Source organism: Phyllobates terribilis, unplaced genomic scaffold (genome assembly GCF_046119375.1).
Source record: "Phyllobates terribilis strain yellow unplaced genomic scaffold, ASM4611937v1 Scaffold_2__4_contigs__length_985480577, whole genome shotgun sequence".
Taxonomy (NCBI): Eukaryota; Metazoa; Chordata; class Amphibia; order Anura; family Dendrobatidae; genus Phyllobates; species Phyllobates terribilis.
Genome location: NW_027362762.1, coordinates 814,184,042 through 814,199,528, shown reverse-complemented (window position 1 = coordinate 814,199,528; position 15,487 = coordinate 814,184,042). Strand labels below are relative to the sequence as shown.

General features: G+C 47.8%; 1 long non-coding RNA gene across 1 annotated transcript in view; it reads right to left on the bottom strand.

Moving 5' to 3' along the window:
• Positions 1 to 15,487, bottom strand: part of LOC141252999 (uncharacterized) — a 229,971-nt gene that overhangs the window by 98,725 nt on the left and 115,759 nt on the right. The gene's annotated exons all lie outside the window — the stretch shown is intronic.

Here is a 15,487-nt window from a genome sequence, read left to right as displayed (position 1 = left end):
GGTTTTTGGCCTTCCTGGATTGACCTATCAGGCGGTCCTGCATAGGAGCTGCCATTTTGGTGAAACCGGGAATGAATCTTCGGTAGTAGCCTACCAACCCGAGGAACTGCCGCACTTCCTTTATATTGGAGGGTCTTGGCCAGTCCTTAATCACGGTGATCTTATCGGGGTCAGGAGCCACTCCGTCGGCACTCACCACGTGTCTCAGGTACTGTACCTTTGGTTTCAGCAGATGACACTTGGAGGGTTTCACCTTTAGGCCGTAGCTTGCCAGGGCGTCAAACACCTCTGCCAGGTGTTTCAGATGGTCCTCTTAGGTTTTGGAATAAACGATGACATCGTCCAGGTATAACAGGACCGTCTCGAAATTCCGGTATCCCAGACAGCATTCCATCAACCGCTGGAAGGTTCCTGGTGCGTTGCAGAGCCCGAACGGCATACAGTTGAATTCGCTGAGACCCATCGGGGTGGTGAACACAGTCTTCTCCTTGTCCGCCTCTGCTACAGGTACCTGCCAGTACCCGATAGTACCTGCTAGTAAGATCCAAAGTGGAGAAGAAGTTAGCAGATTTTAATGCAGCTAAAGATTCTTCTATCCTTGGTAACGGGTACGCATCTTTGTGTGTGATACGGTTGACCTTTCTGTAGTCTACGCACATTCTCATTGTGTTGTCCTTCTTTTTCACTAGAACTAGTGGAGCTGCCCAGGGGCTACAGCTGTCCCTGATTACCCCAGCCTCCTTCATGTCTCGCAACATCCCCTTTGCATGCTGATAGTGTGCAGGGGGTACAGGTCGGTATCTTTCCTTTATGGGTGGATGGTCTCCTGTGGGGATGTGATGCTCTACCTCCTTTACTCGCCCGAAGTCTAGCGGGTGTTTACTAAAGACTCTTTCGTACTCCTGAACCACCCGGTAGACTCCCTGTTTTTGGTGTGAGGGAGTGGAGTCAGTACCCAAATGCAGCTGCTGACACCAGTCCTCCATTTGTTTCTTAGAGCCGTTACCTTCCTCTGGTTGAGATGGAGGCAAGGGTTCTACGGCCTTTACAGAATTTTGGTTTATGGTGAACAATTTGGCTAGCGTGGCATACCGGGTCAGGCATACTTCTCTCTCCCCGATATTTATGATGTGGACGGGTACCCTCCCATGGCGTATATCGACCACCCCCCGTGCTGTCAAAATGGTGGGCCTACTGTCTGAGTAGATGGGTTCTACCATTGCTTGGTAGTCTCTACCTCTCAGACCAATAGCTGCCTGGCACCAGATCATCATCTCACTCTTTGGGGGCATGGCGATAGGGAACGGGTCACTCATCCTAACGCTACCAATCTCACCACCCGACAGTTCTACCTGTTGCCGTTTCATCAGTGCCTGGATCTCCTTTTGTAGGACCCGCTGCTGGCCGGAGCTGGCGTTCATGGCAACCTGCTGTAAAATGGTAATTACTTCTGAAAGGCAGTTCTCAATAACGTTAGTACCCAAGGTTATTTTAGGGTGACTTTCACGACGATCAATGTCCACAATAATCAGTCCTTGTGCCGCCAGTTCGATCTTACCGATTTTAATGGTCACCTCTTTGAATCCCACCTGCGGCACGGGCTGACCATTGCTGGCGATGATACTCAGGTCGTCATCTGGGTAGCGGGTTACGTCCGATTCATTCCAGTACCGCTTAAAGAGCACATAAGGGATGGTAGTTACCTGTGACCCGGTGTCTAGTAGGGCACTCATAGGAATGCCATCCAGTACCACAGGCAAGACTGGACGTCCCCCTACGTATTTATCACGCCAGTTCGATGGGCCTGATGATCTTATGCCTGGGGATTGGCCCTCTGCCCCAGGTTGTGCCCGTTTAAATGACAGTACCTTGCCATATGTCCGGGTTGATTGCAGCGGCGGCAGATGGGTTGTCCGTCCTCGTTGTATCTGTCGCTGGGTCTTCCTCTGGACGATGGGATCCTCCTCTGTCGGCGCCACGGGACGTCCTCCGGACTGGTGGCCAGCTTGATCCTTCCTGGAGAGGATACCTGTAACGACTGCACAGTCCTGGTTAATGCGGCAACGCTTTTGGTCAGTTCTTGGACCTGATGGTGCAGGTCTGCAGCCGGGTCTTAATCCAAAAGCCTGCGCACCAGCTCCCACAGGCTCTGCAGACAAGGGCGCCACCTCCTGGTGATAGGTAATAGCAGGGCACCGGTGGGTTACAGCGCTACCCGGTGCTGGTTCTCGGAGCACCCGGATGGCCCTGTCTTTGAACTTTGCAAAGTCTAACCCAGGGTTCTGCAAGGCCATAGCACGTAACTGGGTTCGGTGGGCGTTGGACAGCAGACCCTCAATGAATTGCTCAGTCAACAGTTCATCTGCATTCCGCACACTGTCAGGGTCTGCCTGTTTAATGGCTCCCAGGGCCTCTTGCAAATTTAAAGCATAGTCTCTTATACTGTCTTGGGCCCGCTGCTTGCACCCATAAAATCTCATTTTGATCTCTGCTGAGGTACGGGTATCGAAAGTGTCCTTCAGACGGGCTAAGATCTCATTCACGGTCTCCTTGTCCCTAACTGACCAGGACTTTACTTCACGTTGGGCTGCGCCGGTTAGCTGGCCTATCAATATGCTCACTTTTTGTCCCTCCGTCAGGGGGTATACTTTAAATAGGCTGTACAGTTTCTCTTTAAAGTCGCTTAGGGTATGCGACTCCCCTGAGTATTGGGGCAGCCAGGCCGCTCCAGGGATGTAAGGCATTGTAAATGGCATTACTGCGGCAGCTCCCTCCATTCCTGGTATCTTCCGCCCCCCTAGTTAACTGTGGCCTACCTTTTGTTGCTCTTCCTCCGTAGGCCGCGGCTCCGCTGGTGCTGCTCCGGGCGAGGACCTTGCGTCGCGTCCTGGTGACGTCAGCGTCGCTCTCTCTCCTTCCAGGACCTTGCGCAGCGTCGGTGCGTAGGGCGGGGCTTCAGGTCTCGCGCGGTTTGGACGTCCACGCCCCTCTTCTTCCTGCGCGGCGTCCTGAAGATGGCGTCCGATGTCGGGAAAACGGCTGAAGACGGCGGGAAACGACTGAAGATGGCGGGAAACGGCTCCAGATGGCAGGAAACTTCACTCAGGTAAGTACAAAGTCTTTTTCAGGCACTCAATACCCGTTTGTGGCGGGTTGGTCACAATCCTGCCGACTACGCCAAAAGTTGACGCGCCCCCTGGGCCGTGTGTGCACGTGTGTGGGTTACCCGGAGCCGGGTCTCTGGGGTTTGTAGTCTCCGTGGCAGTGACCCGGTCCGTGGCTCAGGGTGGTCAGACCAGTGGCCGTCTTTTATAGGGTTTTTATGATTTAATGTCCGACTACGCCACCCGTGGATTGCGGTCAGGGTGTACCACCGCTGCGAGGCAGACCACTGAGGCTGGTGCGGTGTACGCAGCCTAGGATGGGACAACTCCCCAAGGGAGGAGTATAGCCTCAGGGCAGTGAGTGTGGATGATGGGAGTGACGGTGCACGGGTGAAGCAGGAACGACTCAGAGTCTTTGCAGTGCAGTTCAGGGTCTTTACTGATGATGATAAGGCAGACCCTCCTGGGAGTACTGGCTAGCATAAGGGGCCTGGTCAGTCTGTGAACAAACAGGAGTTCCCCTGGCCAGGTGGAGTTGTAGGCCTCCCCGTCTATCTGCAGTCTTCCTGGCTACCTTGCTGTAAGCGAGTGGAAGTAGCCCACGTCCCTGAGTATACCGTGTGGTGCTCACTCGTATGGCTGGTGACTTGGACCCTCTGGTAGCTTCCGCTCCTCGATGGCGGTACCGGTCCCTTGTGTGTGTGACTGAGCCTCCGGGCTTCCTATGGCCAGAGGACCTGAAATCCCCTGCCGGCTGGTTTCTGCTGCTGGACTTAGAGATCCTCACAGCCTCGGACTCCGTTGTCCGGTAGTAGTGTCTTCAGCCAGGACGAGCAATATCTGCTTCCAGTCCCTGGCACTCAGCTCCTGCTCCTACAGAGCTCCTAGCTGTTGCTTTCCATGTTTCTGGAACTTCACTCAGAACTAGACTCAGCTCTGTCTCAGTCTCCAGTCTCTAGTCTCACTAACCCCGCCCCAGTCCCAGTTTATATAGGGTAGGTTCCTCCCCTATCTGGTCTGGGACAGGAGGTGTTGCATGTTCAAGGGCTCCTGACCAGGGAACCTCCCACTTGCTCCCAGGCGTGATATTTCTATCACTGTGGCAACCAGACCCCTGGGGTGCCACAGCTGCTACGCTGTACATGCTACATCAGTCAATGCCAGACACTGGGGACAGCGGAAGTCAGAGACTGACCACTTGACGGTGAGTACAACGTGGGTTGTTGTTTTTTTATACCAAACTGCGCTCAGATGAAAAGATTAAATGAAAGGTGACAACCCCTTTTCAGATAGATAGATTTCTATGCTGCATTTGTCCAATGCCCGCCTACCCCTATAAGAACATATCAGTTACAGTCTGCCGCTAACATTTGTTCTCGCCTAGTTACAAAATTGTCATATCTCACCATCATCTCATCCTTTTCTCTTACTTCCAAAACTGAGAATTCTCTCGCACAAGTTCCGTTCCTATCAACTATACAAAAGGAAACACCAAATAGCTTTTCTCAGCATGAATTTTGTGAACTGCAGCAGGATATAAAAGAAACACAGGAATTTAGCATTGAAAGCAAAAACTTTATACTCAGGCTCTTTGAATTTTACTTCTACTCCAGAAAATGCTCATGTGTATGATCCTGGATCCAAATCCTCACAAATAACATTTTTTCAGCTTTAGTAGGAAATCCAAATCCTTACAAATAACGTTTCTTTTCTGTGAAAAAAAAATTTTTTTTTCTTGTTTTTTTTTTAAATTACATTTTGTAGCACTTAACGGGTAGATGATTAGATCCATAGACTGGTCTCATCTACAGAAAGTTCATAAAAAAAGTAGCACTGTCGTCACTCATTATATGCAACATTAGTGCTATTCATTCCTGGCTGCCTTACTGTGTATTATCGGACATGGGAGAAGGGGGCTGCTGGTTCTTTGGGAGCTATGTGTGCAGAAATCACGGATGTTCCTGGTGACATTTTGTGCAGTGAAAGGAGACACTCACACCTTCCACAGCAGCCGTTTCTGGCTCAGCCAGATATACATTAGCAGCCAAAGAGTACTTGCTTTGGTTTGGATGGTGAGAAGAGGGAATAGTTCATTCATCCCCAAAGAAAATAGTTTTTCCTTCTTGATGTTTCCAGCTTGTCAAACTGACTTAAATGTGAACTGATATTGTAAATCTTTTTACTGATTCTATACTTTTTTTTTTTTATCATTTTTGCATTTTTACATTTATTATGCACATTTTTCCTTCTAGTTAAAAATGGTGGCATTTAGTAGATAAAAAGGCATTATTAGTAAATAAAGTAAATGAGGTTGAGGTGCACTACCAAATATACAGTCATGACCGAAAGTGTTGGCACCCTTGAAATTGTTACAGAAGTTGAAGTATTTCTCCCCGAAAATTATTGCAATTACACATGTTTTTTTATACACATTGTCTATTTCCTTTGTGTGAATTGGAAAAGCACAAAAAAAAACTGAGAAAAAAAAGCAAATTAGACATAATTTCACACAAAACCCCCAAAAATGGGCCGGACAAAATTGTTGACATCCTCAACTTAATATTTGGTTGCACACCCTTTGGAATAAATAACTGCAATCAATCTATAACCATAACCAAGCTTCTTACACCTCTCAACTGGAATTTTGGACCACTCTTCTTCTGAAAACTGCTCCAGCGCTCTCATATGTGAAGAGTGCCTTCTCCCAACAGCAATTTCAAGATCTCTCCACAGGTGTGCAATGGGATTTAGATCTAGACTCATTGCTGGCCACTTCAGAGCTCTCCAGTGTTTTGTTTCCATCCATTTCTGGGTGCTTCTTGAAGTATGTTTAGGGTCATTGTCCTGCTGGAAGACCCATGACCTAGAACGCAAACCCAGCTTTTTGACACTGGGCACAACATTGTGACCAAAAATCCTTTGGTAATCTTCAGATTTCATGATGCCTTGCACACAGTCAAGACACTAAGTACCAGAGGCAGAAAAACAGCCCCAAAACATCTTTGAACCTCCACCATATTTGACTGTAGGTACTGTGTTTTTTTCTTTGCAGGCCTCATTCCGTTTTTGGTAAACAGTATAATGATGTGCTTTACCAAAAAGCTCTATCTTGGTTTCATCTGTCCACAAGACACTTTCCCAGAAGGATTTTCACTTACTCCCCTACATTTTGACAAACTGCAGTCTAGCTTTTTTATGCCTCTTTGTCAGCAATGGGGTCCTCCTGCGTCTCCTACCATAGCATTTCATTTCATTCAAATGCCGACGAATAATTCGCGTTGACACTGATGTACCCTGAGCCTGCAGGATAGCTTGAATTTCTTTGGAACTTGATTGGGACTGCTTATCCACCATATGTACTATCCTGCGTTGCAACCTTTCATCAATTTTTCTTTGTCGTCCACATCCTGGGAGATTAGATACAGTGTGATGGGTTGTAAACTACTTGATTATGTTGTGTATCGTGGACAAAGAAACATCAAGATCTCTGAAGATGGACTTGTAACCATGAGATTGTTAATATTGTTCAACAATTTTGGTTCTCACGTCCTCAGATAGTTCTCTTCTCCTCTTTCTGTTCTCCATGCTTAGTGTGGCACACACAGACACAAGTCAACTTCTCCCCTTTTTATCTGGTTTTGTGATTTTGATATTGCCCACACCTGTTACTTGCAACAGGTGAGTTTGAACGAGCATCACATGCTTTAAACAAAGTTGCTTAGCCACAATTTTGAAAAGGTACCAACAATTTTGGCTGCACTCTTACTTCCTCCGGATGTATTGATTAGTCCAAAGGAGGGGAGAGTGAAGTCAGCGCTAGCTGACCACAGAGATCGTGTGACATTGTATACGGGAAAGACAGTGTCGACACCAGAGGTGACTAGAAGTGTTATTATTTTACTGAGGGGAAACATAGGGGTTGAGAAGGAGAAGCCGCTTCACGAAATTCTCCTATTTTGGGACATTTTAGAAGGAGTTATTTTTTGTAAGACTATTTGAATGGCTATTTTTTTCCTTAACCTTCACTTAGTCGGGCCAAAATACTTACACTGTTAGTTCTTGCACCTCGCAGTTACATGTGTAATCGACGCCGCGTCTCATGATGGACTGAGGAGGGAGGGGCGTCCGAGATAGGAAACTTCCGAATCGGATGGCTACCTACCTTTCATACTTGCGGAAATATGAAGAAAACAAACTCACTTGAGGGCCAAAGGACCCAATGCGACTAAATAAAAAGTATTCTTTGTAACCTTTTGATTTGACAGTGCCTAGTTTGGAGCAGATTTCATCAGGAACGGCTTCAAAGAAGTGACATAAGCTTTTTTTTTTTCATAAGGCATTTTTCAAAAGCTCTTCAGGAAAAAAAATTATCATATAAACAGCAAAGTGGCTTTCCCATAGGAATGAATAAGAAGAGTTTTCTAAGTGGTTTTGAAGAGGTTTTTGTAGAAGGATTATGATGCCCTGACAATAACGCAAAAGCCTGAGGCTATGTTCACATGTTGCGTGTTTGCAGCTTTTTTTTTTTTTTTCAAATGAAATACTTTTTTTACATTAAAAAATCTGTGAGATTTCAGAAATTTCATGCACACATTTTTTTCTAACTGAATTGGAAAACCGCTGCGTTTTTTAAATCTGCAGCATGTCAATTCTTTCGGTGTTTTTTTTCCACCTTAGAAAACAATGAGGAAGTGAAAAACGCTGCAAAACAACACAACCATGTGTTTATGCTGGGTCTTTAGTGAATAAAACTAATTGTATTAAATATGTACTATAGACAAATGAAACATATACGGTAATTCACAGTAAAAAAGGCAACAAAAAGCAGCAAAACCTGTCTTTTTGTCAGTAGCTTCCTTACTACAAAGAGAGCAGGTTTTGCCTGCAGAAAAAAAATTGCTGCAAAAATGCAACGTGTGAACATAGTCTAAGGATACACGACCTCTGATGAAGAAAGGGCAAAACGCGCATTGGGGTGGCAGGGACCTCATAAAACCAGCGGTTATACATGAAAGTGTTCAAATCCATCCTGTAAGGTTATAACTAGTGTTGAGCAAACATGCTCGACACTGCTTGGTACTCGCCCGAGCATCACGCTACTCGGGATGTTCGGCGAGCACCGAGCATTTCCGGGTTACTCGGGCGGGAGCTCGGGTCTCCGCCCTGTATGTTTGGCGCTCTTTACAGAGCCAATGAACATGCAGGGATTGCCAGCCAGTCACTGTAATGCTGCAGCCATGTTGGTTGTGGGCATTACAGTGATTGGCTGGCCGCACAGCGTCACCTCGAGTATTTAAAACGGGGCGCCGCCATCTTGGACACAGTCGCTCCGGATTAGACAGTGTAGGGACAGCGCTGCTGATTTAGGGAGAGATATAAACTGCGAAATAGTTAGTGTAGGGTCTGTAAAGGCTGCCAGAACAAACAAACAGTCCTTTTCAGGACTAATATCCATCCCAGATACCAGGCAGGCAGGCTGTATAGGAGACACAGTGGTTATACCAGCAAACGCTGCATTACAGTCCTGTGTGCTCCTGTTGCTGAAATTGCTGGACTTAGCACCAGGTGTCGGGGGCCAGGAAAAATCCTTTTTTTTCATCTAAATCCTCCTTTTTTTTTCCTCCTTCACACTGTACAAATACCCGTCTTATTAACCTTTTGGTGTGTCCCCCCACCCCCAAAAAAAAAGTGTGTCTCTGATTTTTCAGACACAAATATAACTGTTGAAAATAGTCTGGTGTAGGCTAGAGAATCAGAAGTGTTGATTTGCACTTCCACGGTTCAAACCTCTGTATTATCCATTTTGGGCCATTTGTATCTAAAAAAAAAAAACAGTTTGAGTGTGTCGCTCACTGTTCAGCCGCAAATATCTCTATTTAAAAAAGTGTGGTATACCCCAGTAAACAATAACTGTGGTATTGCCATCCCACGGTAAAAATCTCTATTATTCAGCTTTTGGTAGTTTTTTCCGTAAAGAAAAACAGTAGTGTCTCCTGACTGTTGTGACACAAAAATATATCTGTTGAAAATAGTCTTGTGTAGGCCCGACATCCCAGTGTGGTTTCGCAGTTCCACGGGTCAAATCGCTGTACTATCCAGTTTTGGGCCTTTGGTATCTAAAAAAAAAGCAGTTTGAGTGTGTCGCTCACTGTTCAGCCGCAAATATCTCTATTTAAAAAAGTGTGGTATACCCCAGTAAACAATAACTGTGGTTTTGCCATCCCACGGTAAAAAATCTCTATTATTCAGGTTTTGGTAGTTTTTTCCGTAAAGAAAAACAGTAGTGTCTCCTGACTGTTGTGACACAAATATATATCTGTTGAAAATAGTCTTGTGTAGGCCCGACATCCCAGTGTGGTTTCGCAGTTCCACGGGTCAAATGGCTGTACTATCCAGTTTTGGGCCTTTGGTATCTAAAAAAAAAGCAGTTTGAGTGTGTCGCTCACTGTTCAGCCGCAAATATCTCTATTTAAAAAAGTGTGGTATACCCCAGTAAACAATAACTGTGGTTTTGCCATCCCACGGTAAAAAATCTCTATTATTCAGCTTTTGGTAGTTTTTTCCGTAAAGAAAAACAGTAGTGTCTCCTGACTGTTGTGACACAAAAATATATCTGTTGAAAATAGTCTTGTGTAGGCCCGACATCCCAGTGTGGTTTCGCAGTTCCACGGGTCAAATCGCTGTACTATCCAGTTTTGGGCCTTTGGTATCTAAAAAAAAAGCAGTTTGAGTGTGTCGCTCACTGTTCAGCCGCAAATATCTCTATTTAAAAAAGTGTGGTATACCCCAGTAAACAATAACTGTGGTTTTGCCATCCCACGGTAAAAAATCTCTATTATTCAGCTTTTGGTAGTTTTTTCCATAAAGAAAAACAGTAGTGTCTCCTGACTGTTGTGACACAAAAATATATCTGTTGAAAATAGTCTTGTGTAGGCCCGACATCCCAGTGTGGTTTCGCAGTTCCACGGGTCAAATCGCTGTACTATCCAGTTTTGGGCCTTTGGTATCTAAAAAAAAAGCAGTTTGAATGTGTCGCTCACTATTCAGCCGCAAATATCTCTATTTAAAAAAGTGTGGTATACCCCAGTAAACAATAACTGTGGTTTTGCCATCCAATGGTAAAAAATCTCTATTATTCAGCTTTTGGTAGTTTTTTCCATAAAGAAAAACAGTAGTGTCTCCTGACTGTTGTGACACAAAAATATATCTGTTGAAAATAGTCTTGTGTAGGCCCGACATCCCAGTGTGGTTTCGCAGTTCCACGGGTCAAATCGCTGTACTATCCAGTTTTGGGCCTTTGGTATCTAAAAAAAAAGCAGTTTGAGTGTGTCGCTCACTGTTCAGCCGCAAATATCTCTATTTAAAAAAGTGTGGTATACCCCAGTAAACAATAACTGTGGTTTTGCCATCCCACGGTAAAAAATCTCTATTATTCAGGTTTTGGTAGTTTTTTCCGTAAAGAAAAACAGTAGTGTCTCCTGACTGTTGTGACACAAAAATATATCTGTTGAAAATAGTCTTGTGTAGGCCCGACATCCCAGTGTGGTTTCGCAGTTCCACGGGTTAAATCGCTGTACTATCCAGTTTTGGGCCTTTGGTATCTAAAAAAAAGCAGTTTGAGTGTGTCGCTCACTCTTCAGCCGCAAATATCTCTATTTAAAAAGTGTGGTATACCCCAGTAAACAATAACTGTGGTTTTCCTCTTCCACGGTTCTAATCTACTCTTTGTTACCCTTTTTCCATTGATAGTGCAAGTGTAAGCTATTTTACTTCATTTACAATGGGCAAGGCGCGTGGCAAGGGACGTGGAAGTGGACATTCTGGTGATGGTTCGTGCAGAGGACGGGGCCGTGGCCAAGGTGAAAATGTGCCACAACCAACAGCCACATCTTCTCGCTCCCACTTCTTGACTGAATTACTAGGGAAGCACAGAACAACACCGGTATTGAGAACTGATCAGTGTGAACAGGTTATTAATTGGATAGCAGATAATACTTCCAGTTACCAGGGCACCACCACCTCCGGTCTGTCTTCCACACTGTCAACTCTTAGTAGCCGTGAGTCTCGACCGCATACTCCTCCTCACCCTGATGCTCCTTCCTCCCACCATGCCGAGTGTCGTCAGACAGCAAGTGATCCCACACTTGGACACTCTGAAGAGCTGTTCACTGGTCCATTTCCATATTTGGGCCCCTCGTCTGATACGCTTGAAGTGGTGGAAGAGGAGATCCCATGTTGCGATGCCCAAATATTTGAACAGCCACGGCCACAGGAAGTCGACGTTGGCAATCTGTCACAAGAGGTGGACGATGACGAGACACAATTGCCAGGAAGTGAGAAGGAGGATCGTGGTGCGCAAGTGGAAGAGGAGGAGGTGGTGGATGATCTAGTAACTGACCCAACGTGGAAGGAGGACATGCAGAGTGAGGCCAGCAGCACACAGGGGGAGGGAGGCAGAGTACCCCAACAGGCAGGAAGAAGCAGTGTGGCAGGCAACCGTTCCCCGTAACACCAACACGAGGGACGTTGCCAGTAGAAGCGGTAGGTCTTCCAGAGTCTGGAATTTTTTTAAAGATTCTGCTGATAACCCCAAAAAGGCCATATGTTCCACCTGCCATGCCAGCATCAGCAGGGGTGACAAAACTACCAGCCTGACCACCACCAGCATGATCAGGCACATGGCAGCAAAGCACCCGACTTTGTGGGGCGAAACCCAGGGTCCACGACCAGTGTCAGCGGGTGTCACCACTGCTTCTTCCACTGTTGTGCATGCAATAGAACCCCCTGTTGTGTGTGCAAGGCAATCCCCTGTCCATACTGCATGTAAAGATGTCCCCTCCTCTCAGTCTTCACTTGTTATGGCAGTTTCTCAAGAAACAGCATCAACGTCCACGTCCACGTCCCACCGCAGCGTTCAATTGTCCATATCCCAGACCTTTGAACGAAAGCGGAAATTCGCAGCTGATGCCCCACAGGCCACAGTCCTAAATTCGCACATTTCACGACTGCTTGCATTGGAAATGCTGCCTTTTAGGCTGGTGGAGACGGAATCCTTCCGCAATCTTATGGCGGTGGCCGTCCCTCGGTACTCGGTCCCCAGCCGACACTATTTTGCCCGATGTGCCATCCCCGCACTACACAAGCACGTGTCCCAAAGCATCTGCCGTGCCCTCAACAACGCAGTTACTGGGAGAGTCCACCTGACAACGGACACGTGGACAAGTGCTTGTGGCCAGGGACGGTACATCTCTCTGACGGCACACTGGGTAAACATAGTGGAAGCCGGGACCCAGTCGGACCTTGGGACGGAACACATCCTCCCCACACCGAGGATTGCGGGCCCTATGTCAGTCAGAGTTGCCCCCACAGTGTACAGCTCCTGCGCATCCTCCTACTCCTCCTCCTCCTCATGTTCAACCTCCATCTCAGATATCACCACATCAGTTACAAGCTGGAAGCATTGCAGTACTGCCTCCGTCAAGCGGCAACAGGCTGTGCTGAAACTCATAAGCTTAGGTGATAAACCTCACACTGCTTGTGAGTTGTGGACAGCTGTGAAAGAGCAGGCAGATCTGTGGCTGAGACCGCTGAACCTACATCCCGGCATGATCGTGTGTGACAATGGCCGTAACCTGGTGGCGGCTCTGAGGCGAGGTGAGATCACACACGTACCATGCCTGGCTCATGTGCTTAACCTCGTGGTTCAGAGGTTTCTTAAATCGTACCCCAAGTTGCCAGATCTGCTCGTGAAAGTACGCCGCCTGTCAGCTCATTTTCGCAAGTCGGCTACAGCTTCCGCCGCCCTTGCTGTGTTGCAGCAGCGTTTGCAGCTTCCGGCACACCGAGTGGTGTGTGATGTCCCCACACGTTGGAACTCTACCCTCCACATGTTGCAAAGGATTTGTGAGCAGAAGAGAGCAGTTGTGGAGTACCAGCTGCAACAAGGCCGTCGCTATTTAGGTCAGACTCCACACATAAGACCTCAGGAGTGGACCTGGATGTCTGACATATGTACCATCCTGACAAACTTTGAGGAGGCCACCAAGATGGTGAGTGGCAATGACGCCATCATTAGTGTCAGCATCCCACTTGTCTGTCTTTTGCAACGCTCTCTGCAGAGAATTAAAGAGGAAGCATTGCAGCCAGAGTATGATGAGATGGATCAAGAAGCCGTAGCGGGCGATTACACACAGCCCAGCCTCATCTCATCCCAACGTGCATTGGGGGACAATGAGGGAGAGGAGGAGGAGGAGGAGGAGGAGGAAGAACAGGAGCTGCTATCATGCGTTGTAGACGGTAGTACCTGTACAAGTGTCATACCGTCGGTTCAGCGTGGGTGGCCTGAGGACAGGGGGGAGGAGGAAGAGGAGGAGGAGGAGAAGGAGGAGAGCATGGTCAGTCGTCATCTTGGTGAGGACACGGAAATCTTACCCGTTACCAGTCTGGCACGCATGGCTGACTTTATGTTACGCTGCCTTAACCGTGACCCTCGCGTTGTCAAAATGTTGGGTGACAGTCATTACTGGTTGGTGACACTTGTAGACCCCCGCTACAAGGAGAACTTTCACTCTCTTATTCCTGAGGTGGAGAGGTCTACAAAAATGGGGCAATACCAGAAGGCCCTTGCTGCAGAACTCTTAAAAAAATTCCCATCTGAACACGCTAGCGGCAGAGGTCACAGTTCGTTGCCCAACCAAGGCGTACAGGCGAGAGAGATGCAACTCCAATCCAGCAGAGGCAGGGGAACACTGTCAACGTTCTGGGACAGTTTTCTGACACCCGCCCAGCTTACAGGCCCTGAGGCGCGGGGTACTCTCACAAGGAGTGGAAAGTTTCAAAAGATGGTGAGGGAGTACCTTGCTGATCGTACCAGCATCCTCCGTGATTCCTCTGTGCCTTTTAATTATTGGGTATCCAAGCTGGACACTTGGAATGAACTCGCTCTGTACGCCTTGGTGGTCCTGGCCTGCCCTGCCGCTAGCGTGTTATCGGAGCGTGTTTTTAGTGCCCCTGGGGGAATTATAACTGATAAGCGCACTCGCCTGTCAACTGACAATGCTGACAAGCTGACCCTTATCAAAATGAACAAGGACTGGATTGGGCCAGACTTCTCATCACCACCAAATGACAGCAGAGTAACATAAAGTCAAATCCACTGTGTTATTTCGGGAGGTGTATTCACATGCACCGCTTCACACCCACACATGGGTATACGCTTCCTCGTTTCGGCTGTTTAATCTTCTTCTCCTTATCCTCAGCCTCCACCACCACTATACCACCAGGGTGCCAGCATTGCAAGTTCCTCCGTCCTTATTTTTGGCTGCTTTTGCTTGCAAGGCATAAGCAAATACTATGGGACACCCACTCCCCAATAATGGGACTTATGTTTGTAATATGCTGTACTGCATGGCTCTTGTAAGGGGCATTGCAAGTTGCTCCGTCCTAATTTTTGGCAGCTTTTGCTGGGAAAGCATAAGCAAATACTCTGGGACACCTACTCCCCAATAATGGGACTTATGTTTGTAATATGCTGTACTGCATGGCTCTTGTAAGGGGCATTGCAAGTTTCTCCGTCCTAATTTTTGCCAGCTTTTGCTTGGAAAGCATAAGCAAATACCATGGAACACCCACTCCCCAATAATGGGACTTATGTTTGTAATATGCTGTACTGCATGTGACGCGCCCCCTGGGCCGTATGTACACGTGTGTGGGATACCCGGTGCCGGGTCTCTGGGGTCTGTAGTCTCCATGGCGGTGACCCGGTCCCGTGGCTCAGGCTGGTCAAACCAGTGGCAGTCTTTCTTAGGTTTTGAGGTTAACTGTCCGACTGCGCCACCCGTGGATTGCGGTCAGGGAGTACCACCGCTGCGAGGCAGACCGCTGAGGCTGGTGTTGTGTGCGCAGCATAGAATGGGATAACTCCCCTCGGGAGGAGTATAGCCTCAGGGCAGTGAGTGTGGATGACGGGGGTGATGGTGCACGAGCGCAGCAGGAATGACTCAGAGTCTTTGCAGTACAGTTCAGGGTCTTTACTGATGATTATAAGGTAGACCCTCCCGGGAGTACTGGCTAGCATAAGAGGCCTGGTCAGTCTGTGAGCAAGCAGGAGTTCCCCTGGCCAGGTGGAGTTGTAGGCCTCCCCGTCTGTCTGCACTCTTCCTGGCTACCTTGCTGTAAGCGGGTAGAAGTAGCCCACGTCCCTGAGTGTACCGTGTAGTGCTCACCCGTATGGCTGGTGACTTGGGGCCTTCTGTTAGCCTCCGCTCCACGACGGCGGTGCTGGTCCCTTGCTTGTGACTGAGCCTCCGGGCTTCTATGGCCAGAGGACCTGAAATCCCCTGCCGGCTGGTTTCTGCTGCTGGATATATAAGTCCTCACAGCTT